Here is a 25,897-nt window from a genome sequence, read left to right on the forward strand (position 1 = left end):
GTGATTCACATGTACTATGTAATTTCATGACTTTTATCTAAAAATGCTTTATGCAGTATTATTTTAATTATTTTTGCCACATTATCAATGAAAATTGTTAAGCAAAACTTACCTAGAGAATCCAAATTGTAACATATTTTATAAAAACACAACTAGAAAAATATTTTTTCAAGTCAAGAGCATTGCTTTGTATATATTAATCAATAGTTAGTGGTGGGAGATTTGAACACGGCACGCATGTCTCTATTGAAAATATAAAAAAATGTCAATTAGTTAAGTTACAAGACTCTTATCAAGTTGAGCGCATTGCCGAGCAAGCTAGAGAGAGTCTATTTGTCTTCAATCTCAGGCATGATTAGTGGATGCGAATTAGCGGATCTAGATGGTCTGAAACAACGTAAAGTCTTCAATTACGAAGTCAAGGTGCGTTGTTAGAAGAAATTTGCTATGGCCAAAATTTTCGTGCAACTTTCTTTCCAGACAAAGAATAGAATAATTTAAGATAAGTTTCAAGTCTTCATGGATGACTTCTATTCAAAGATTAATGGTCTATTGAATAAATAGTATATACAAAAAAAATTTGACATCATTTTTCACAGAGTTGATCTACTATTGTTAATTCTAAATTAAGTTACTAATATTACTTTTTTATTTACTATTAACCCTCTATCTCATTAACAATAGTCTTTTTTTTTTTTTGGTCTAAATCAAAAGGACGGTCTTTTTATTATTTTTATATATTTTCAAGTTCAAGTTAGCTGCCAATTTCTAACCATGACAATTTTTTGTTTTTTGTTTAGAAAAATTCTAACAGTAACTTGGCCCTTCCAACACGGCTCACTCGGTCCCTCTCACATTTCCCTCCTTTCTTGGGTTCAAAAAATGTAAAAAAGACCTTACCTTTGAACATCAACACTGCCAGAATTCAAACCCACCTCTCTCTCTCTCTCTCTCTCTCTCTCTCTCAATCTCAAATGGTTCGGCTGATATATCTCTTTACCTTCATTTTCTCCTTCCTAACTCTTTCATATGCCGATGACGCTGCAGCCATGGCCAAGATCCTAGCCTCCTTCGTCCCCGCCCCAAGCGGCTGGTCCGCCACCACATACTGCTGCAAGTGGAAAAACGTTAACTGCGACGGAAGCAACCGTGTCACCTCCATCAACTTAGCTTCTCAGTCTGTCACAGGCACTCTTCCTTCCGATCTTGGCACTATCACCCAACTCACCACTCTCTCTCCAAGGCAACTCTCTCTCTGGACCTCTTCCCTCCCTTGCCAACCTCACTTCTCTCCAAAAACTCTACCTTGACAACAACAATTTCACCTCCATTCCTTCAGGTTTCTTCCAAGGACTCACAAGCTTACAAATCTTAACCTTGAGCCAAAACCTTTATCTTGCACCTTGGACCATCCCCACCGAGTTGAATCAGGCCACTAGTTTAGTCACTTTCTAGGCTAGCAATGCAAACATTATTGGGTCTTTACCAGATTTCTTTGGTTCCTTCCCAAGACTTCAGGATCTCCGACTTTCTTACAATAATCTTAATGGCATTTTACCTAAATCCTTCGGAGGATCCAGGATTCAAATCCTCTGGCTCAACAATCAGCAAAATGGCTTGTCTGGTACCATCGACGTGTTATCTTCGATGACACAGTTGTCCCAAGTGTGGCTAATGAGGAACCAGTTCACTGGTCCCATCCCAGACTTGTCAAACTGTACAAGTTTGTTTGATCTTCAGCTCAGAGTCAACCAATTTACAGGCCTCATCCCAGCCTCACTGATGTCAATTCCCTCACTGAGAAACGTTTCCTTGGATGACAATGACCTCCAAGGGCCTTACCCACAGTTCCCATCTAGCGTGACTACTCACACTCATGGTATCAATAGCTTCTGTAAAAACACCCCAGGTCCTTGTGATCCCCAAGTGACCACATTGCTCGAAATCGCTGCGGCATTTGGGTATCCAATCAAACTAGCCAATACTTGGAAAGGTAACAACGCCTGCACTGACTGGACTTCCATTATCTGCGATTCACAGGGTAATATTACCACTATCAATTTTGCTAAGCAGCAATTCGTTGGGACGATCTCTCCTGTCTTTGCAAAACTCACATCGTTGAGGAATTTGCATCTGAATGATAACAATTTGACGGGTTCCATTCCGGATGCTTTCACCAACATGACAAGCCTTCAGGTTCTTGACGTCTCGAACAATAACCTTACTGGGTTGATACCAAAATTTGGAGATTCAGTGAAGCTAAATACGACCTGTAATCCTTTGATTGGGAAGAATACTCCGAGCTCTGGAAGTGGAGGGAGTGCTCCGCCAGGTTCGAATGGCACATCGCCTAGTGGCAATCCGGCTGGAATGGGGTCAAGTGGTACTTCCATCTTGCCTGGTATGATTGCTAGTATAGTTATTGCTGTGATCATATTTGTTGTGGTCATGTTATTTGTCTCGATTAAATGTTATATTAGTAGAAGGCACAGGCGACCAACAATTTCAGTGAAGATTGAAGTAGTGGAGAATCCTGAAAGTAGAAGTACAAGTGTACGGAATATTGAAATTTCGATCGAAGTTCTAAAACAGGCGACCAACAATTTCAATGAAGATAACATTTTGGGTAGGGGAGGTTTTGGAGTTGTCTACAAAGGAGAATACCATGATGGGACCAAGGTTGCTGTGAAAAGGATGGAATCTGCTGCAATGGGTAGCAAAGGAATCAATGAATTTCAGGCGGAAATTTCAGTCCTTAATAAAGTGAGGCATAGACATTTGGTTTCTCTTTTAGGATGTTGTATCAATGAGAAAGAGAGACTTTTGGTATATGAGTATATGCCACAGGGGTCGTTAACACAACATTTGTTTGATTTGGGTGAGAATGTGTGTTCTCCTCTTACTTGGAAGCAAAGGATTCAGATAGCAATGGATGTGGCACGCGGAATGGAATACTTATATAGTTTAGCACCACAAATTTTCATTCACAGAGATTTAAAACCTTCCAACATACTTCTTGGGAGTGATATGAGGGCCAAGGTTGCAGATTTTGGTTTGGTTAAAATTGCGCCTGACGGAAAGAACTCTGTATGGACGCGATTAGCTGGGACGTTTGGTTATCTTGCGCCAGAATATGGAGGTAATTAAAGCCTAAGATTTTATGTTCTTGTGTCTTAGTTGAATTTGATAAGAGTATAGTGATTAAATGGCCATTCAAAACTTGGACAATCTCCCAAATTACCTGCACAATTAAAGCAAATCACATCACTGAGGTAGTATCAATATGATGTCGGACGAAGCTTTCTAATACTGAAGTCAGTCAACTTTCTTATTTGTGTATACAAATAATATTGTAAATAATCTCTCATACCTGTCATTGACGGAGTGTTATTAGTATTTTAGTATAGCCTTCATATTGCTCCAATTGCTCCTTGATTTTTGTCATTTTATAGAATCAAGGGTGTTATGGGAATGATCGGGCCGCAAGTCCACATTAGTCCACTCTTTTATGTCATTTCCATATCAATCCCCATGCTTCTTAAATCTGCTTATTCTTTTACAACAGTCTATGATCTTCACTTTAATGCATTAGACACCATGCGAGTCTCTTTATTTCATGTTCCTAATCTAAACAAGTTTATAAATATTATTTTCTCCATCCTTACTACCCAACTTGCTATATAAGTTATTGTAGGTCTTAAATTTGACCTTTGGTTTTCGTCATAAACTCAAAATTTAAATAATTAGATAAACAGAGAAACAAATATTGAATTCTATAATTTTTTTTTTGAAGCAATCAATCACTTAGTATGTAACTTTCTAGGCATATTGTTATGTTTTTAACACCAATTTATTTTGACTAATCAAATTATTGAAAAAAACTATATCATGAAGAAATTTCAAAAATATGAACACACATAGAGCAACTAAGTAAATTAATCTAGTGGTAAAATCTTCAATGGTTGTATAAGAGATTTAGGGTTTAATCTCCACCTACACCAAAAACTAATTGGTGTCTTGTTCTAATAATAAAAAGCTATTATCAGGAGTGGAGCCATAGGTTGAAACTCTCTAAAAAAAAAAAAAGTAAATTAATCTAGGAATGAAAAATAAATTACATTTTGCGTTTATATTTTATTTCGTATGATAGTTGCATTATTATACATATTTATGACTCATACATATTAATATTTTTATGATTAATTCTAATAATGTTTTTTAATTTCCTCCAACCTCCCAATTGAAATTTTGACTCTACCACTATATATATATATATATATATATATATATATATATATATATATATATATATATATATGTATAGTCGACCTTGACTAATTTATTAAGAATCTATGAACGACTCAATAATTTGAGACTAGGACTTTGTTATTGTTGTACGTATATAATCTTTTATCTTCATGTGCTTGTGTCATACCAAGTATGTTGACACCAATGTTCACCATGAATAATTAGTTTTTAGTTAGATGTCACTAGTTGAACCATTGCAGGCAAGGTTGTCAAAATCGGGATCTTACGTAGGATCATGGGAGGTAGGTAGGATCGGAGATCGTAGGATCGGATCGTGGATCGTAAAATCCTACTGATTTTCATATTTTAAGCAAAAAACCTATTGATAGTGACTTTGTATATTATATAATCACTTAAAATATGAATCCATCCATTTAAAAAAAAAAAATTGTATCATAAAATGTAATTTGCACGCACTATATCGTTCTTATGTCATTCTAACGAAGCAAAATATATTTAACTTTTGACATAATGTATCTAAAAAGTTCAATACATGTTTAATTAGCAACTAAGTACCAAAATATTATCTACACATATGGAAAATGTTTTCCAAATTCTAAGTTCCAAATCCAAAATAAGTTAGGCTAGTTAGCATATAAAAACTAGCTAACTACAATTTTACAATATGTAATCCAAAAGAGAATTTTCAATCTAAGGTAAACTAGCTAATTAAATAATGAAGATCCTATTTCATAATTTTTCAAATTTTACTTAATTTAGTTAAAAAAATAGAAAAATAAAAACCTTAAAAGTTTTGTCAAAATCATATACACAACACAACAATATGGAATCAAGCTATCAAAGTACAAATAAATGATAAACTACTAATACTAACTACCAAAGCAAATTACCAAAAAGCTTAAAGGCAGCGATGGCTCATGGCAACATCATTGAGATGGTTGAGAGGTGCTGGGTTTTTGACAGAGGAGTGAGGAGGTGTAGGATTAAGGTGCTGGGTTTTTTATTGGGTTTTTTTTTTTTTTTAAATGTTAAAGTTAAATTAAGAAAGCTTAAAGGCAGTGATGGCTCACCATTAATAGGGTTGAGAGGTGCTGGGTTTTTGACAGAGGGCTGAGGAGGTGCGGGACAGAGGTGCGTGCTGGAGCTTTGTGTTTCTAAATAGTTTAGGTTTTGTTTTTGAAAACTTTAAACTTATACCATAGGTTTTTTTTTGAGATTTTATGTTGACATAAGAGCAAATTTGGGACTTCAATTCATTATTGGGCTTCTAAAACCCGTTGGGCTTGTGGGTTTAGGTTTACCCAAATGAATCCCACTTAAAAAAAAAAAAAAATTCAAGCCAAATGGTAGGATCGGTAGGATCCCATACGATCCTACGATCCTACACGATCCTACCTACGATCCTAACATTTTTGCGATCCTACTACGATTTTAAACTTTTTGCTGAGGTGGGATCGTAAAATCGTGCGATTTTACGATCCGGATCGCGATTTTGACAACCATGATTGCAGGTCATCTTGATGAGTTCTTTTCCTTGTCAATAGCTACAGGAAGAGTGACCACCAAAGCGGATGTATATGCATTTGGAGTGGTTTTGATGCAGCTAATTACCAGTAGAAAAGCAGTAGATGATACTCTGCCAGATGAGAACCCTCATCTAGTTACATGGTTTTGTGAGATTCTAAACAATAAGGAGCACTTCCCCATGGCCATTGATCAAACTATTAACCCTGATGAGGAGACCATGGAGAGCATATACAGAGTAGTTGAGCTTGCAGGACATTGCACTACTCACAAACCATACCAAAGGCCAAATATGGAGCATGTAGTCAACATCTTAAGCCCTCTTATAGGGCAGTGGAAACCAACATCTCATAAATTAGAGCACAAATTTCCCACTTTTCATGGAGTAGAGGACATCTCTATGGCTTTGACCAACACATGAGCCTTCCTTTGCAAAGATGGCGAACGATGTAGAACCAACAACTCTAGGATCTAAGCATCTATAAACATGTTAAATTCTTTGTGAAAGAGCCAAATATATGTTTTTCTTTGTGTTTTTAATCTTTGTGAAAGTAATTTTTACACATGGAGAGTGAATTATTATATAGTATCTCTGTGAGAGCTGAGAATTCAAACTTTTATATTTTGCATTGCATGCATTTTCATTAGACGCTCGGCCAATAGAGGTCATACAAAATGTCTTGATAGACACTTGGTCAATTGAGATTCTCAGACATGTTTAAAACATGTATTTTAACGATTTGGTCTTAATTTGCTTTCACTTAGTCATCTGAAACTAAACCCTTTCTCTTCCACACTCTATCAAATTTCAGTTAAACCAAAACTTTTGATTCCAACATCTTTCCCTTATCAATTCAAGGTAATCTCATAATATTTTATTGTAGACTCATATCTAAGTTTAGGAATTGGGTTATTTACAAGTTTTGATATTGAGCTCAAGTTTTTATTTTATTTTATTTTTTTAAGTTCTTTTTGTCAAATGTTTGTACATAATGGGGTTGTTCCCCTTTGGTTTTAAATTTCTTTTTGGACATATTTATGGGTAATCTTTCACTTTATCCATGGCTTTTTTCATATTGCACTCCATGTTTTCAATAAAATGTGTGAGTTAGTATCAAAAAAAAAAAAAAAAACAAAATGTGTGAGTGACATTTTATTGTGTAACGTGTGTCGATCCACTTTTCTTATTTCTTTTATGATCATGGCTTCTAAGGGGCCTCGAACTAGTTCCTCTTCCTTTTGTTTTGATAAGAATAATTTAGGAGCAAGGACTCTGCTAAATCGTTTCATGAATGTCTCGATCATCTCCATATGCACCCCAAGAGACCTACTGACTTTATTTCTTTATTGCACTCCCCTATTGTCGCTTAGATACAACATGAAGCTAAGATTCCAATAGAAATTTTATTCATCATAAGCTTATACCCATTGAAGTAGAATAACACACCGATATAGACCAATAAGATTAAACCTAAATCTAATTGACTAGGGCTAAAGGCCAATTATTAAATTATGAAAATTATATTGACTCAAAGAAATTAACTAACCTATAAAAAAATTAAATAAAATACTAATATGGATTTAGTTAATAAGACCAAATATAAAATCCAAAGTACCAATAGTAAAAACATAATAATAAAAAAATAAAATCAAAACAAAAAAAATCGTTTATTTTGGTATTTTTAAAATTGATGAAGGACAATCAATTCTCAAATATTTTTGCAGAAAAATTGACAAAAAAAAAAAGAAAGAAGAGAGGCTAAATTTTAAATTGCATCTTCTAATTTTGTCTAAAACTCTATTTAGTTCTGTAATTTTAATTCCATTCAATTAAGTTCTCTAACTTTTAAATTTATTCAATTCAGTTATTCTGTCAACTTCCATTAGAAGGGTTACCGATAAATGTCCTAAAAAGACGTTTTGGTATTTTTAAAATTCTAAAACTAAAAATATATTTTAAAAAATTCATAAAATAAAAAGCCAACCATTAGGAAGAACATTTAGATTTCCAAAAATTTAAATCAATACAATTTTTATACAAATTCAACAAAATACTCATTCAAATAAAATGCCAACCAAAAAAATTCATCACTCAACCAAAAAAAAAGGCCTAGATTTGTTTGGTTAAAAACTTCCAAATCAACCTAACATAAAAACTTCCAGATCAAAATTAAAACTCACTAATAGCATTATCAACACACAACTCATAACCTAGATTTGTGAAATTCCAACAACAAAAACAATACTTTGCTCTTGAAAATAGGAAGCTTCAGTTAACTCAATCATTTCACCCAAATACTCAACCCCCAAAGGCAAAAAGACCCAAATTGGCACATCCGATCTGGATAATGGGAAGGGTTCATTGGCAAGAGTCTTGACTAATGCCAATTGGGGAACTAGGGTTTTAGAAAGCTTGCTTGAAATCAACACTATGTCCGAATAGAAAATTTAGAATTTCTTGGAATTAACCCTAGATTATTATTATTATTTAAATATTTTTTGGGTAAAATGGACTAAAACCCTTTAACTTTAAGGAGGATCCATTTAACATCCTCTTCCCCCTCATTCAATTTTCAACGAATTTCATACACAAAACAAAACTATTCATAAAATGGCCTATAAATTCTTCTATTATCCTCGCCTCCAAATAATAAACGACAACATACCCAATTTGGAAATTTTTGATGATGTTCCTATCCCAATATGATCACTCTCTCTCGAACATCACCAGATGGAGCAGAAACAAAATAATTAAATTCAGAAATAGGTATGCATTTGTTTCTGTGTCTTACTTTGGCCTTTTTGCATGTTTGGTTCTATGCGGGTGATTGTTTTTCGTTAATTATCTATACTTCTTGTGCATTGTGCTTGTGATATTCTTCAGAATGCATGAAAACAATCAACTAACATGCTTTTAAAATAGATATGGTGTTGTAGTTAAATTGAAGATGCACGTACAAAATATGAGTTTAATAGATAAAATTTCAGTGTCTAAGAAATTAAAAGAGTTGGGTCAATTAGAAATCTAAATTCTAAAGTTGAGTTATCCACGGACCATGGTCGTACATAGTTTTGTATGTATTTGTTATTTACTTAAAAATGTGAGTAAATTATTAATGTTTTGGGAGGGATAACTAAAATAATGCGTGCAAAGAAATTTTTAATCTAATTTCTTTTCTTAGATTTTTTAATATCAAAATTTTTTTATATATATATTTTATATCATAAAAAATTGAATAAATCATATATAATTTAGTAATTGAAATATTTGCAAGTGTTATATAAAAAATTAAATTTAAATAAAGTATTTATGCGGTATTAGTCATATATTTTTAACTTCACTGAGATAATCTTTGCTTTATTAATAATTTTAACTTTTTTTTTTCTCTAAAAAAAAAATTCTACCTTTTAACCTTATGAAATTTTATTTAGAAAAAATCACTTAATTTACCACTTACGATACTAACAAACCTGAGGAATACACTAAATGGTTAACAATATGTAACAATATTATTTGACCGACAAGTAACAAAGCAGTACAGCAATGAAGAATCATTTGAGAAACTATCATTCTAATTGACATCTAAATAAAAGTAACAAAATACTATAAAATTAGAAAAATAATAATCAATTGAAGAAAAGAAAATGACTACTTAAGAAATTTTTTTTAAAAAAAACCTATGCATATTAAACACATATTTTGAAGTGATGAATTGTTGGAACTTAGTAGACAAAACTTAAAGTACTCCTTAGAGAATATTTATTACATATACCAAATAAGGGGGTGAATCTATACTTATACTTATTGTAATGAAAAGGAAAACTTGACTTCTATATCGGTCATTAGTGGATTTTTTTTTTTTTTTTTTTTTGACAAAGCATGGCTATGGAAATAACGATGCTGCTAGTCAGTCTTTTATAATTTTATTATTAAATAGAATTTCATTAGTTGATGGTGACTATAGATTTAGATTTATAACGAAAAAAAAAAAAACAGACTATATCGATCTAGATAATCCAAAATAACCTAAAGTCTTCTACACGTCAAGAAGTCAAGGACAATCTCCGAAGATTTTTCCAATGGTCGAAATCTTTGCGCAACTTTCAGCGAAAAAAAAAACAGAAAAAAAAATTGAGCAACTTGCTTCCCAACAAAGAATGGTAATATTCTTTCAAAAAAAAAAAAGTAATATTTCTATATATTAAAAAATAAAAAATAGAAAGATTTAAAGTTTCCAAGTCAAGCGTTTGTGTTGAGAGTTTAATGAAAGAGTATTTTGGGTAAGTACACTTTACTACCCTAAACTATATATCAAATTACACTCTGCACCATGCATGGTTAACACTCTAATTAAATTATAATTAACTCATGTTACACTTTGCACTCCACCGTCAATTCTGCTTATGACTTGGATAGAAAACCAAAGTTTAGAATGTAAAGTGTATTGGGAATACAGTTTAAGGCGGTAAGTATAATTTCTCTTTTGTTTTTAAGGAATTGAGAGAATGGGTAATTGTGTCTTTTCATGTGACGTTGTGTTTTTCCGTCCAAGTTAATAGCTCAGTTGACGACATGATGCAAAGTGTAACATGAGTTATAATTTAAAGTTCTAATTGTACATTCTGAAAGGCCAAGGTGTAAAGTATAATTTGAGGAATAGTTTATATATAATGGTAAGTGTAATTTTTCACAATGTATAGGATACATATATATGGGATGAGACCTACATATGTCGTAAGAAGAAGTATCATGAGACTGTCTCATAAAATACTTTTTTTTTTTCAACTTAAACAACACTCAAGTTCGGTCAATATGACCAAGGGCTAGCTTATAGCTTAATTAGTATTTTCTTATGCACAAAATGCTTGGAGTTTAGGGAGAAAATGATTTGAGCTGCACAATTAGTAATATATTATAACTATTTCAAAAAGAAAATTTTGGTCAATATGAGCATGATCTTGATTTGATTTTTATTTTTTTTATGAATAGAAATTCTCTACTGTATTTTGAGTGTTTCACTTCATGTTTTACAAGCTACAATATTCTGTGTCTAATTTTTTATAAGAATTTATTTGGTTTAAAAGAAAAAGAAAAAGAAAAAAAAAGGTAGTCAGCTGGCATATTTTTCTTCATTTTTATATATGTTCATGTTTCATGTTCAGCTCAGCTGCCATTAAACTTGGGTTCATATCAAAATGATGGTGACTTCAAAGATAAAAAAAAGTTTGGTACATATTTATCAAAAAAGAAAGTTTGGTACATATCAAATTGATGGTGACTTAAAAAAAATTATTAATATATCAAAAAGACCGTGACTTAAAAAATAAAAAGTCACCATCATTTTTATTCTTACCAAACTTTAATAGTGGTTAAGCTGACAATGATGGTGCTTCGCTGTTCAACATTTTAAGTATAGAGACGAATGAGGAAAAAAAAAAAAAAATGACACACATTCCATTTGCATCCATTTTTCCTTCGCGTTTTCAAGCTGGTGGTGGTGGGAGTAGACCAAACGTTTTCCTATAAAAATCCACATTCCAGCTCTCCATTCTAAGCAGACATAGATATTTCTTCTCATTAAGAACTATGGGTTGCTTAATAATATGCCTCTCTCAACTCGCTTTCCTCGTTTTTCTCTTGCATTCTCAACCTACTTCATCGTCATCTTTCTCCTCTTCTTCTACACTATTGTGTTCCCAAGAGCAGAGCTCAGTGATGAAGCAGTATCTTGTTGATTTGCTTGGATTCGTCCAGATGGCTCCTAGAAGTACTCTGACGAGCCTCCGGGAGCAGGAATTTACTCAAGTGGTCACCGGTGTGGTGCCTGCCACAACACCTCCGATGATAAAGTCAGTATCGAAGAAGATAATAATTGAAATACCAAAAAAATGATTCAGGTGGTGATGTTTATATGTACCTTGTATTGGTGTTGTGAGGGTTTTATATACCCTTGGGGATTGTAGCCGTTGGAGTGTTAATGACTCCCTGATAACGTCTATGGTGGAGTTATGGATTTTAATGCGTTCCCATCGGTTCGTCCAGCTGGTCTTGTAACGGTTGGAGCTTTATTGGCAGCATTGAATGTCATTAATTCTTTTTGATGACGCGGATACTGGTCATGTTCGTCCGTGAAGGCAGCTTCGTCTATACTTATCTTCGTCAGTTCCGTATTCGTCAGTACCATCAGATGCCCCCGGGCTTTATGGTTGTCAGTGACGATCGTGGAAACCGAACAGTTTTTTTTTTTTTTTGTCCTTTAGGATTTCGTGCCGCATTGAATGTGTTATGGCGGCGTTACGTGGGTTGTGGCCACGTGGCGTGATGTGGTTGGAAAGGGACTGACCCTTGGGTTTCCCGCCGATTTTCGGTTTTCACTTCTATTTGGCTTTTAAACTCCTTTCTCTGCACTTTACTTTTTCATTTCCTTCCAAACTCCAGTTCTTCTCCTCTAAGCATCCCCCCCGTACGTTTCTTTGCTCCTTTTTGGTTGTTTGCTTGGCTATTGGGCTTCTTGCTTTCTTCGAGGTAAGCTTCTTCATCCTCTCTCTTTTTTCTTTTTTTTTTCTTTGCAAGTATCTGATTTTTGTTTTTCTTTTTTTGTGGTTCTCCCTGTTTGTTTCTCCCTTCTTTCTGTGGGAATTTTAGTATTCTTCTTTTTAGACTGGAAGTTCATGGTCAGTAATTTAGAGGTTAGGGAAACCTGTCCTTCAATTTCTTTTCTCTTTGCTCGCTTAGGGGGGTCATTAGGTGCTTTTCCCAATTTGAGGGGTTTTGTTTCTGAGGGTAGCAGTTTAGGTGTTGTTTTGGGTGATTTATTCCCATTGCTCCGAGAGTCCGTCGATTGGTTTGAAGGTTTGGTGAAGAAGCTTCAGTTGATGTCAGAGGTTAGGTCTAGTGACCTCGATACTGGGTTGTCGTCTAGCGACGATCCTATGGAGGGGGATACGGCCGTCTCGACTTTTAGAGAGGTTAGGGCTTTTCATGCCCTCGTGGAGCCGTGCGGGTTAGATTCCGACGCCGTCAGTCGGTTTAGGGATAGGTTTCAATTCCCAGAGCGGGTCCGTGTTCGTCGCCCCACTGACGACGACAGGGCTTGCTCGTTTTTCCCCGGTGAAGTGTGTTTCTACGAGGCCGCTTTCACTTGTGGACTTAGGCTTCCCGTCCACCCGTTTGTGATGGAGCTCCTGGCATATCTGGGGATTGCCCCCGGGCAGCTTATGCCCAATTCGTGGAGAATAGTGGTCAACTGTATGGAAATATGGTTGGCCGCTAACGGGGATATGATTAAGGTAAATGAGCTCGTATATTTATACCGTCTAAAAGAGTCCAAAGAGTACGGGTATTACGAGCTAGTACCTTGGGAGAGAAGAACCAGGATCGTCAAGGGCTTACCTTCGTCCTTCAGGTACTGGAAGTCCAGATTTGTGTTTGTGTCTTGGGACAATTTTGAGACTCCCTCTAGCCAGGACTGGGGTGAGATCCCCAGGTTGCTTCGTTGGTGGGGAACCCCGACCTTAGGTGCGTCAGTCTTCTTTCTCGCCCTTTTTTTTTTTTTTTTTTACATATATATATATTTTTGGGTGATTGTTGCTAATTTCCTTCGTTCTCGTGCAGCTAAACGAAGACCGAAGTTGAAAAGCAGGTACAAGGAGCGCGTCGAGGCGGCCATCACTTATTCCCAGTCCATTGAAAATTGGGACGACTTGGTAGACCCGAGGACACTCGCTTTCTACAACCTCGGCCCCGATCCGTCTCCCTACGTCTTACGGAGCCTTGATATCGAGGGAAAGAAGAGTAAGCTTCTGAGTTCGTCGGTCTCGACCCTGAGGCTGTACTTGTTTAATTTACTCTTTCTCTTACAAAATCTTTCCCTTTTGCAGAGATGACGACGAAATTCAACAAGGGCATGTATGAGAAAATGAGGTCCAAGAAAGACGAACCCTTGTCGAACCTCGGGAAGAAGGTGGTTCGAGTGAAAGGCAAGGTTGCTTCCGTTACTCCGACGGTCTCGACCACACCCGTGGTTTCGGGTGCCGAGACGACGAGGACGGCTTCTCCGGCCACTTCGGTAGAAGAAATCCCGACACCTGCTTCCAAGAGGCCTCGCACATCGAATAAAGGAAAGGAGGCCGCCGGCTCGTCCACTATTTGGGATGACGAGAGGTTGGCAACGGATCGGGCTCATGGGGTCGTGAATGCTGAGGACCTGAAGGTGCTTTCAGGTTTGACTCCAGTTGAGTTGATGGGTCGTCATATCCATAAACTCGTCCAGGTAAATCGTTTGTTTCTCATGACGCCTTTGCATAAATGCCCCTCTCTTTCTTATTTATTCTTTTGCATGCCCCTTTTTTCTTTTTTTTTAGGTGTTGGGGGAAGCCGTCCATTTTTCAGCGGAGTATCAAGCTCAGGAGGCCAAGGTCGAGTCTTCGCTTTCTCGGATCAAAGTCCTGGAGATGGAGAACTCGAGGCTGAAGAGGGATCTAACAACCGCGATGGAGGATGTTCACCAATACAAGGACGAGGTCAAAAAGCTGGGCGACGATCTTAAGGTTGAACAGCAGCTGGTTCTGGAAAAGGACGAGCAGCTCGCAGCCGCGAAGGAAAAAATCAAGGTCGTCGCCTCTAGGGCCATCGAGGGCTTCCAGCAGACTGAAGAGTACAACTCCGTGCTCTTCAGCTGGTACTTTAAGGGGTTTAAGCTCTTGAGGAGGTATTGCATCAAGCATCCTTCCGGGGTGGATTTGGAGGCGCTGGATATGGAGGAGGTCGACAAGGAGATCTCTGCTGACGAGGCTGCCCTAGCCGCCGCCGCCGAAGCTCCTGGGGACGTTCCTGATGCTCGCGTCATCGATGCCCCTGCCCTCGATGCCCCAGCTGAGGACGATGCCGATCCGGATGTCTGAACCTGTCATTAAGAAGTTTTTATTATATTTTTTTTTGAGGTGCTTGACATGTTTTTCAGGCTCAATTTCCTGGACAACTAGAAATTTTCATGTGTATTTTTAGCCCAGTGTTTATGGGTTTTTTTTTTTTTGAACAATGGCCTCTGGTTTTAGGCTTTTATAATATCACATCTACTTGGACATATTCTGCTATAAAAAAATTTTTTTTTTTTGTATCCGTCAGTAATGTTCGCCCACTTGATGGGAACGTTATCACTTAAGCCTTCTCCTATACTTAGGCGTTCTTTTTTTTTTTGCTTTGGTCTTCGTCAGTGATGTGCCTCCGTTTATGCGGAATCTCATTACTTAGACAAAAGTTCTTGGCTTTTGTATTCGTCAGTAATATACTTCCGTCTATGCGGAACCTTATTACTTAGACAAAAGTCCTTTGCTTTTGTCTTCGTCAGTAATGTACATCCGTCGATGCAGAATTTTATTACTTAGACAAAAGTTTTTTGCTTTTGTCTTCGTCAGTAATGTACATCCGTTGATGCGGAATCTTATTACTTAGACAAAAGTTCTTTGCTTTTGTCTTCGTCAGTAATGTACATCCGTCGATGCGGAATCTTATTACTTAGACAAAAGTTCTTTGCTTTTGTCTTCGTCAGTAATGTACATCCGTCGATGCGGAATCTTATTACTTAGACAAAAGTTCTTTGCTTTCGTCTTCGTCAGTAATGTACATCCGTCTGCGCGGAATCTTATTACTTAGACAAAAGTTCTTTGCTTTTGTCTTCGTTAGTAATGTACATCCGTCGATGCGGAATCTTATTACTTAGGAAAATATTTTTATTGTCTTCGTCAGTAATGTACATCCGTCGATGCGGAATCTTATTACTTAGACAAAAGTTCTTTGCTTTCATCTTCGTCAGTAATGTACATCCGTTTGCGCGGAATCTTATTACTTAGGAAAATATTTTTATGGCCTTCGTCAGTAATGTACATCCGTCGATGCGGAATCTTATTACTTAGGCATTTTTTTTTTCTAACTCTCCGATACTTGGTACCTGTATGAACACATCATTTGAACCATCATTTCATTAATTTTGAGTAATTAGTACATTCTTGATCTATATCTGTTGGTGGTACTTCTTCAAGTTTTCTATGTTCCAAGGTTGCGGGAGTTTTTGTCCGTCCAGGGTCTCCAAGTGATAGCTGCCTTGTCGGGAGTAGTGCACGACCTTGTAAGGTCCTTCCCATGTGGGGCCAAGTTTCCCGTGGGCGGAGTCTCTAGTTGCAGTCGTCACCTTACGTAAGATGAGATCGCCAATTTCTAGTCTTCTGAGCCTGACCCTTTTGTTGTAGTATTCAGTCATCTTCTGCTGGTACTTCATCGTCATGTTCGAGGCTTTGTCCCTTACCTCGTCTAAGCAATCCAGATTGATTCGAAGTTGGTCGTCGTTGTTCTCCTCGCGAAAAACTTCTCGCCTGGTGCTGGCCATACCCACCTCGACTGGGATTACTGCTTCAGTGCCATAAGTGAGCTTGAAAGGCGTCTCTCCCGTGGGGGTTCTTGCTGTCGTCATGTAGGCCCACAAGACATTGGGCAATTCTTCTGGCCACGCGCCCTTAGCTTCGTCTAGTCGTGCTTTTATGATCCTGAGCAGTGTTCGATTAGTTACCTCCGTTTGCCCGTTAGACTGTGGGTGCCCAGGCGACGAGAACTTATTCTTGATACCTAGCCCCGAGCAAAAGTCTCTAAATCCCTGGCTGTCGAACTGTCGGCCATTGTCTGAAATGATCGTTTGCGGAATCCCGAACCTGCAAATTATATTTCTCCACACGAAGCTACGAGTTCTCGCCTCTGTGATCGTTTCTATTGCTTCTGCTTCAACCCATTTAGTGAAGTAGTCGATAGCGACGAGCAAGAATCGTACCTGTCCTTTTCCCAGGGGTAATGGGCCGACGATATCGATCCCCCATTGTGCGAATGGCCAGGGGGAGGTAATCGTTGTCATCTTCTCTGCTGGCAGCCTCTGGACGTTCCCGAACCTTTGGCACTTATCGCACCTCTTGACGAGCTCCATAGCGTCTGCCTGCATAGTTGGCCAGAAATATCCTGCTCTAATAACCTTACTTACCAAGGATCTGGGCCCAGCGTGGTCCCCGCAAATCCCTTCGTGGATTTCGTGAAGGACGTACTTAGCTTCTTCCTCGTCGATACACTTCAAATAAGGGAAGGAGAACCCTCTTTTGTATAAGGTATCATTCAAAATTGTGAATCTGGCCGCCCTTGCTTTAATCTTCCTGGCCTCCATTGAGTCATGAGGGAGATGTCCGTCTTGAAGATATGAGACGATCGGTGCCATCCAACCACCTATGTTCTGGATGGGGAATACCGGGACTTCCTCGATGCTAGGGTATTTCTGAATCTCCATGAGAATCTCCTTGTTCGTTGGTTCTTCTATAGACGAGGCCATCTTGGCGACCTCGTCTGCCTCTGCATTCTGGCTTCTCGGGATCCTGACGAAATTCAACTTGTCGAACCCACGAGCTAGATGTCTGACCAACTTGAGGTACTTCTGCATCCTTTCTTCCTTCGCCTCATACTCTTCCCTGATCTGCCCTATCGCTAGTTTCGAGTCACTCTGAATGAGCAAGTTCTTAATCCCGAGAGCATTGCCAAGTCTTAGTCCCGTCAGTATGCCTTCGTATTCAGCCTCGTTGTTGGTTGCTGGGAATTTTAATTGGACTCCATATTGGAGTTTTTCTCCATTGGGGGTGTTTATAATGATCCCTACTCCTCCCCTCTTTTGGGCTGACGATCCGTCAGTCTGAATCGTCCACTGTTCCGCCTCGTCCATGCCGTCACCATCGTCTGGGAGGGTGAATTCTGCTATGAAGTCCGCTAGAGCTTGCGCCTTGATGGTCGTTCTGGGATGGTATTCGATGTCGAACTGGCTGAGTTCGATTGCCCACTGGACCATTCTCCCAGCTGCTTCAGGCTTGCTCATGGATTTCCTAATGGGTTGATCCGTCATTACAAGGATAGGGTGTGCTTCGAAGTATGGTCGTAGCTTTCGCGAAGCCACTATTAGGGCGAAGAAAATCTTCTCAATCCTGGGGTATTTGGCCTCTGCTCCTTGGAAGGCTTGACTGACATAATAAACTGGGAGCTGCTTCTTGTCTTCTTCTCGGATTAAGGCCGCACTGACGGCTGTGGATGAGGCTGCCAGGTATAAATAAAGGCTCTCTCCTGCTTTTGAGGGACTCAAGACGGGCGGGCTGCCTAGGTAGCGCTTGAGTTCTTGAAAAGCTGCCTCACACTCGTCAGTCCAGGCGAACGCTTGCTTCAACGTTTTGAAAAATGGGAGACATTTGTCCGTCGCTTTAGAGACGAACCTATTCAGTGCAGCTATTCTTCCCGTGAGCTTTTGGACTTCTTTGATGGTTTTGGGGGATGCCATGTCGAGTATCGCTTGCACCTTCTCCGGATTTGCTTCTATTCCCCTTTGGGATACCATGAACCCTAAGAATTTTTCCGAAGCTACCCCAAAAACACACTTACTAGGGTTGAGCTTCATCTGGTATTTTCGGAGGGTATTAAATGTCTCTCCCAGGTCGTCCAGGTGAGTCAACTCTTCTTTGCTCTTGACGAGCATATCGTCCACATACACTTCCATATTTCTTCCAATTTGCTTGCTGAACATCTTGTTCACCAATCTTTGGTACGTTGCCCCTGCATTCTTCAGTCCGAAGGGCATTACCTTATAGCAGTAGAGTCCTCGGCTTGTGATGAAAGCGGTTTTTTCCTGATCTTCCTCAGCCATCTTTATCTGGTTGTAACCTGAAAATGCATCCATGAATGTTAGTAATTTATGTCCAGCCGTAGAGTCTACCAACTGATCTATCCTCGGCAGGGGAAAACTATCTTTCGGGCAGGCTTTGTTTAGGTCCGTGAAGTCTACACACATTCTCCATTTTCCATTTGCTTTCTTCACTAACACGACGTTGGCCAGCCATTGGGGATAATAAACTTCTCGGATGAAGTCTGCCTGCAACAATCTGTTAACTTCTTCCATGATTGCTTGGTTTCGTTCGGGGGCAAAGACCCGTCGTTTCTGCTGGACGGGTTTCTTCTCAGGATCTGTCTTCAACTCGTGCTGGATTACCTTGCATGGTATGCCCGGCATATCTTCGTGACTCCATGCAAATACGTCCAAATTTCCTTTAAGGAAACGGACGAGTTCATTCCTCATCTTGGGGCTTATAGTTGTACCTATCCTCGTCACCTTCGAGCTTTCCCCCTCAACGAGTTCCACCGTTTCTAGGGCTTCCATGTTGTCTTCTTTTTCTCTTTCAATCGTCTATGTGTGGTTTTCTCCTGCAGCCAACACGGCTTGGTAGCATTCTCTAGCTAAGACTTGGTCTCCTTTTACCTCACCGACTCCGTCTTCAGTTGGGAATTTTATCTTTAGGCAGTAGGTGGACGTTGCTGCCCTCCATTGGTTGAGCGTGGGCCTCCCAATGATCACATTATACGAAGAGGGGCAGTCTACAACCAGGAAGTCCAGATGACGGGTCTGCTGCTTCGGGTAGGTGCCTATCGTGACTTTTAGTGTCACAATGCCCTTGGGGTATACCCGGTCATCGCTAAAGCTGACGAGGGGGGACTCAAACGGACGCAATCTACCAGGACCTAGTTTCAATTGTTGGAAGGCCGATAGGTACATAATGTCTGCAGAGCTACCGTTGTCGACGAGGATCCTTTTAGTATTGAACCCTTCAATTGTGAGTGCTATCACCAGAGGGTCGTTATGGGGCTGCCTGATTCCCCTCGCGTCCTCTTCGCTGAAGAATATATCTTGGTTCGTCCGTCTTTGTTTCAACGGGGGTTCCATATGGACACTGTTTACTTGTCTCTGGTATGCTTTCTTGAGGGACCTGTACGATCCCCCCATAAAAGGTCCTCCTGCTATCGTGCTTATCTCCCCGATTACTTCTTGTGGTTGAGATCGGCGATTCTCGTTTTTGGACGAGGGCTCTCGTTGGCTCGTGTCGCCCTCTCTGAACCTGCTGGAGTCCCCCTTCTTGACAAACTTCTGAAGTTTTCCTTTCTGTATCAGTTCTTCTATCTGTCCCTTCAGATCTCGGCAATCTTCTGTGTAATGGCCGTGGTCCTTGTGGAATCGGCAGTATTTGCTCTTGTCCCGTACACTTGGTGACGAGTGCAAGGGCCTTAGCCACTTTAGGTGGTGTTGATCCTGGATCTGTGTCAAAATTTTGTCAACAGGCATAATTAGGGGTGTGAATTTTACCGGTCGTGGAGCTTTCTCGTCTTTTCGTCTGTCGGTGTCACCTCCCCGACGGCTCGGACGCTCCCTCTTTTGTCCCCTGCGTTCGTCTTCCTTCCTTCCTTCCGTTTTTAGCTTCCCCTCGTCTACGATGGCTGCCAGTGCGTCCTCAGCATTCATGTACTTTTGAGCTTTCAACAACATCTCTGCCATCGTCCGGGGCGGATTCTTTGCTAACGAGACGACGAATTCTCTGGAATTAAGCCCTGCCTTAAATGTCGTCAGCTGGACCTTATCGTCTGCATCGTCCACCTCTAGAGTCTCCCGAGTGAAGCGTTTTACATACGATCGCAAGGTCTCCCTCTCTCCTTGCTTAATAGTGAGTAGGTGATCCGCTGGTCTTTTGGGACGTTGCCCCCCGACGAAATGGCGCAGGAAAGCACTACTTAACTGCTCAAAGTTGTCGATGGACGAAGTGGGCAATCTCGTGAACCATTCTCGTCCAGCTCCCTTCAGCGTAGTGGGGAATGAACGACACATGATCTCGTCAGGGGGCTGTTGAAGGCCTAAGGTCGTCTTAAAGGTGTTAAGGTGATCTTGGGGGTCCTTGAGCCCGTCAAAAGGCTCAAGCTGAGGTAGCCGAAATTTCGCTGGTACCGGTCGTTCTAGGACTGCCATGGTAAAAGGGGAGTCCGTCGCTCTGACCATTTTATCCAGGCTTCGATCAGTCTTCTCTTTGATGGCGTTTCTTAATTCATCCATCTCCTTCCTCATCTCTTGGAGGATGTCAGAATGCTGCTCTTCTGGGGTTACCGTTCTCCGTCGGTCACTCCTTCCATGGCTATCCCCTTCGTCTTCTTGAACAGCTCTTGACCGGTTCTCTTCTTGCTGTAACCTCTGTCTCATCTCTTGATTCTGTCTTGTAAGTTCTTCGACGGTGGCTGCGAGATTTCGGACTTGCTGTGCCAAGGCCGCTGAGTCCTGGTTGGATTCCATCTGGAGCTGGTAGGAACTGCGTTCTCGTTGTATGAGAAAGTCGAAATTCCCACAGACGGCGCCAAACTGATGAAGCAGTATCTCGTTGATTTGCTTGGATTCGTCCAGATGGCTCCTGGAAGTACTCTGACGAGTCTGCGGGAGCAGGAATTTACTCAAGTGGTCACCGGTGTAGTGCCTGCCACAACACCTCCGATGATAAAGTCAGTATCAAAGAAGATAATAATTGAAATACCAAAAAATGATTCAGGTGGTGATGTTTATATGTACCTTGTATTGGTGTTGTGAGGGTTTTATATACCCTTGGGGATTGTAGCCGTTGGAGTGTTAATGACTCCCTGATAACGTCTATGGTGGAGTTATGGACTTTAATGCGTTCCCATCGGTTCGTCCAGCTGGTCTTGTAACGGTTGGAGCTTTATTGGCAGCATTGAATGGCATTAATTCTTTTTGATGACGCGGATACTGGTCATGTTCGTCCGTGAAGGCAGCTTCGTCTATACTTATCTTCGTTAGTTCCGTATTCGTCAGTACCATCACTCAGCGTTGCTCAAATTTAAGCAACTTCATTCTGATCCAACTTCTTCTTCTTCTTCCAAATATTCTGATGACTGTGATCAAAAGAAAGAGTCTTGGAAAAAGGGCAGAGATTGTTGCTCATGGGGTGGGGTTACGTGTGATACAATGGGGAGAGACGTGATTAGCCTTGACCTTAGTTGTAGTGAGCTTCAAGGCACCATTCATTCCAATAGCAGCCTCTTTCTTCTCCCTAACTTGCAAGAGCTCAACCTTGCTTTCAACTGCTTCAATTCACCGATTTCATCTGGGTTTGGTCAGTTTGCTAAGTTGGAAAAACTTAATCTTTCTTCTTCCCAGTTTTCTGGTCTAGTCCCACATGAACTATCCAAACTCTCCAAACTGTCCTCACTAGATCTCTTTGGCAATAAACAAGTTAGTCTCAATACATCTGTTATGAGGAGGCTTGTTCAAAATCTGACCAAGCTTACAGAACTCCGTCTTGATGCTGTTCAGATGTCACTTGTTTCGCTTGATTCGTTGATGAATCTGTCCTCTTCTTTGACAGTCCTTGGTCTTAACGGTTGTGGATTGCATGGCAACTTACCATATAACATTTTCCGCCTACCAAACCTGAGGGAGCTCAGTTTAATTTGTAATCCTGAACTCAGAGGGGCTTTCCCAACGACAAATTGGAGCAATCCCTTGATGTTTTTGGATGTCTCTACCACAGGTTTCTCAGGTCCATTGCCGAATTCCATTGACAATCTAAAATTCTTAAAGCATTTGGGATTGTCTCAGTGCAATTTCAATGGGTCGGTACCTGCATCATTTGGTAACCTTACGCAAATTACTGAATTAGATTTATCAAGTAACAATTTTGTTGGTGAGTTGCCATCATCACTTTCAAACCTCAAGAAGCTGTCTTTCTTGAATCTCCGATGCAACAAGTTAAGTGGTAAGATCCCATCATCTCTTTCATGTGGGCAACATCCAATCTTTAAAATACTTTTGAATCTAATGGAATTGCAATTTTACAGGATCAATACCCGAGTCCTTTGGAAACCTCACGAAAGTTACTTATTGTCACCTTTCATCTAACAACTTCATTGGCCACATTCCATCATCACTCTCAAATCTAAAGGATCTCACTTTTCTGGACCTCGGAGGCAACAACTTTGAAGGTACACTTCCAGATTTTATGACCAAGCTCACAAAACTCACAAATTTGGACTTAAATTCTAACCACCTTATTGGTCAAATTGGTGAATTCCAACATGCCAAGTCATTGGAGATTCTTTTGTTATATAACAACAGGCTAAATGGCTCTATTCCAAAGTCAATCTCAAACCTTGTGAAACTTCAGAAGCTTGATATTTCTTCAAATAATCTGAGTGGCACTATAGAATTTGATATGTTCTCAAAGCTCAATGAAATCGATTTTCTAGACCTATCCTATAACAGTCTGTCTTTAAGCATCAACAACAATTTAAAGTATACCTTCCCCAAACTTAAATACTTGAAACTAGCATCTTGCAACATAACTAGATTTCCATACTTTTTAAGAACCTTAGAGTTCTTAGACACCTTAGACCTATCTAACAATAGGATCAAAGGCCAAGTCCCAAAATGGATGTTTAAAGTGCTAGGGAGTTTGAAATCATTAAATCTTTCTCATAACTCTCTGACAAGTATAGAGCAAATTCCAGGAAAGAACTTAGAAAATCTTGATCTTCATGCCAACTTTCTTCAAGGAACTTTTCCTGTTCCACCATCTTCCGTGGTTTTCTTTTCTATATCAAACAATAACTTGTCCGGGGAAATCCCTTGTTCAATTTGCAATCTTACATCCCTCCAAATCCTTGATATCTCCTTTAACAATCTAACTAGTACAATTCCACAATGTTTGGGATACTTGAGTGATTTTCTCTCGGTGATCGATTTGCGAACAAATAGATTCCATGGAACCATCCTTGAAATGTTTGCAAAGTGCAAAAGCTTGAGAACTCTTGTCTTTAATCACAATCAATTGGAAGGGTCATTACCACAATCTTTGGTCAACTGTAGAAAGTTGGAAGTTCTAGACTTTGGAAATAACAAAATAAATGATTCATTCCCCTATTGGTTGGAAGCGCTTCCAAAGCTACAGGTTCTTGTCTTGAGGTGCAATAGATTTTATGGTCAAATTGAAAATTTCAAGGCCATCTCATCTTTTGCTATGTTGCGAATAATTGATCTTTCTCAAAATAATTTTATGGGTCATTTAACTTCCAATTTTTTTGAAGGATTGAAAGCTATAAAAACAATCAATGAAAAAGTTCCATTGAAATATATTGGGGAAGACTATTACCAAGACTCAAGAATGGTGGTATGGAAAGGGCAGGAACTTAAGCTAGAGAGAATCTTAACCATCTTCACTACCATTGACCTCTCATGCAACAAGTTCCATGGGCAAATTCCAAAAGTACTTGGAACACTTCAGTTTCTTCGAGAGCTCAACCTCTCCCATAATAGCCTATCTGGCTATATCCCATCATCGTTGGGAAATTTGTTGGTACTTGAATCCTTAGACCTCTCTTCAAATATGCTCAATGGCTCCATTCCAATGCAATTGACAAGGTTAACATTTTTAGCTGTTTTAAACCTTTCGCAAAACAAACTTATAGGACCCATACCTCAAGGTCTACAATTTAATACTTTTCAAAACAACTCATACATTGGGAACAAATGATTGTGTGGATTTCCATTATCAAAGAAATGTATGATTGTTGAACCACCACCATCTGAAGAGGACAACGATTTAAAGTTTACAAGTGGATTTGGTTGGAGGGCTGTGATGATGGGGTATGGATGTGGATTTGTGTACGGGATAGCCATTGGATATCTTGTTTCCAAGTCTAGAAAACCTCAATGGCTTGTAAGCTTGGTTGGGATATCTTGTTTCCAAATCTAGAAAACTTCAATGGCTTGTAAGCTTGGTTAAAGGAGAATAGTATCTAAAGAAGAGAAGGGGGGTAATATTTAAACATCAAGAGGAAGATGAAATTAAAGCAATTAAGGGGTGGTTGATGTGTTTTGAAAAAAATTTCTCTAGAATATTATTGTACTATTGTTTTATATATGCTTGTCTTAGAAGTTGCACAATAATTTGTATGTATAGATGTTTACTTCTTCATAGAATAATTGTGTTCATATATGATGAACATATATATATATATATATATATATATATATATATATATATATATATATTTAATTTACCGGAATTCCATGTTTTGTTTGTTTTTTTAGATTGTGTGGCATGTTGGAATTTAGTTCTGGGATGGTCTTGTGCTGGCTACTAATATTTTCTTTGTATCAATGAATAATTGATTTTATATCAAAAGAAAAAAAATGGAATATTTCAAATCATAATCATAAAAATACTAGAATTCAAAATGAAAAAGGGTTTAGACATGGAAGTTAGATCTAGTCCTTGATCAGGCATGGAAAAGTGGAAAACACACCCTTATTCAAGGAAGGTCGAAGTTTTGTCAGCTGCCACCCTCCCCCACTCACCCCCCCCCCCCCCCACCCCCCCCCAAAAAACAAAAAGGAAAAGAAAAAGACCTACTCTGTAGAAACTTCCAAGGCCCATGAAGGCTTATTTACCTCTTCTTTGCCCAAATTCTCAAGGCCAATATAGTCTGATGTTGGAACTTCCAGCACATATAGAAGGTAGAGCACACAAGTGTGAGAGATTATCATTAGAGTGTGAGCTTTTCTTTCTCCTACCATGGTCATTGAAACCTATTAAAGCAAATATTTTAAAGGTATTTGGGATTATTTCTTAATGCGTTGTTTGAAAGACTTTATTGTTGTGATGGACCTGTTAAATATATTACTGGTAATGGACCTGTTAAATATTGTGTACATTGTTTATGCCTTCTATGTGTTTGATAATTTGTCTCTTATGATACAAAAAAAAAAAGTCATCTGTGAAATTGAAATCCATTAATAACTAAGATTCCATATTACATATGTTCTTAGCTTAGTCTTGATATTTCTTATCGGTAACTTCCATTAACTTTGAGTTGGTAAATCCATTCCTGGTTGACAATATTGATTAAGACTCTTACCAGGAAGTGGTTTGTTTAACCAACATTTTAGACACTTAAACAAATCATCATCCATTTTACCTTCTCAAAAATGTGGCATTTGGCGATCTGCCCACAGGTTTTTTTGTCTTTAGTATGGCTTTGATGTTTCTACAAGCTGTAAGTATCCTAATTTATCGCTAGGATGCCCTTCCTTCAAGTTATTTTTATAACCAATCTAGGCTATTACGTATGGAAACTTGGGTTGAATCTCATGGTGCATACATTGAAATTGAAGTGAGTTGTAGCGATTTTGAGCTATAATGACAAAGCCAGCAA

At 38.9% G+C, this 25,897-nt stretch overlaps 1 pseudogene; it reads left to right on the top strand.

Annotated features, from left to right (window-relative positions):
- The first annotated feature begins 1,034 nt into the window (after positions 1–1,034).
- LOC142641074 (uncharacterized) lies at positions 1,035–24,537 on the top strand (annotated as a pseudogene).
- The last annotated feature ends 1,360 nt before the right edge of the window (positions 24,538–25,897 follow it).

The sequence above is a fragment of the Castanea sativa genome, chromosome 6 (assembly GCF_040712315.1).
Source record: "Castanea sativa cultivar Marrone di Chiusa Pesio chromosome 6, ASM4071231v1".
NCBI lineage: Eukaryota > Viridiplantae > Streptophyta > Magnoliopsida > Fagales > Fagaceae > Castanea > Castanea sativa.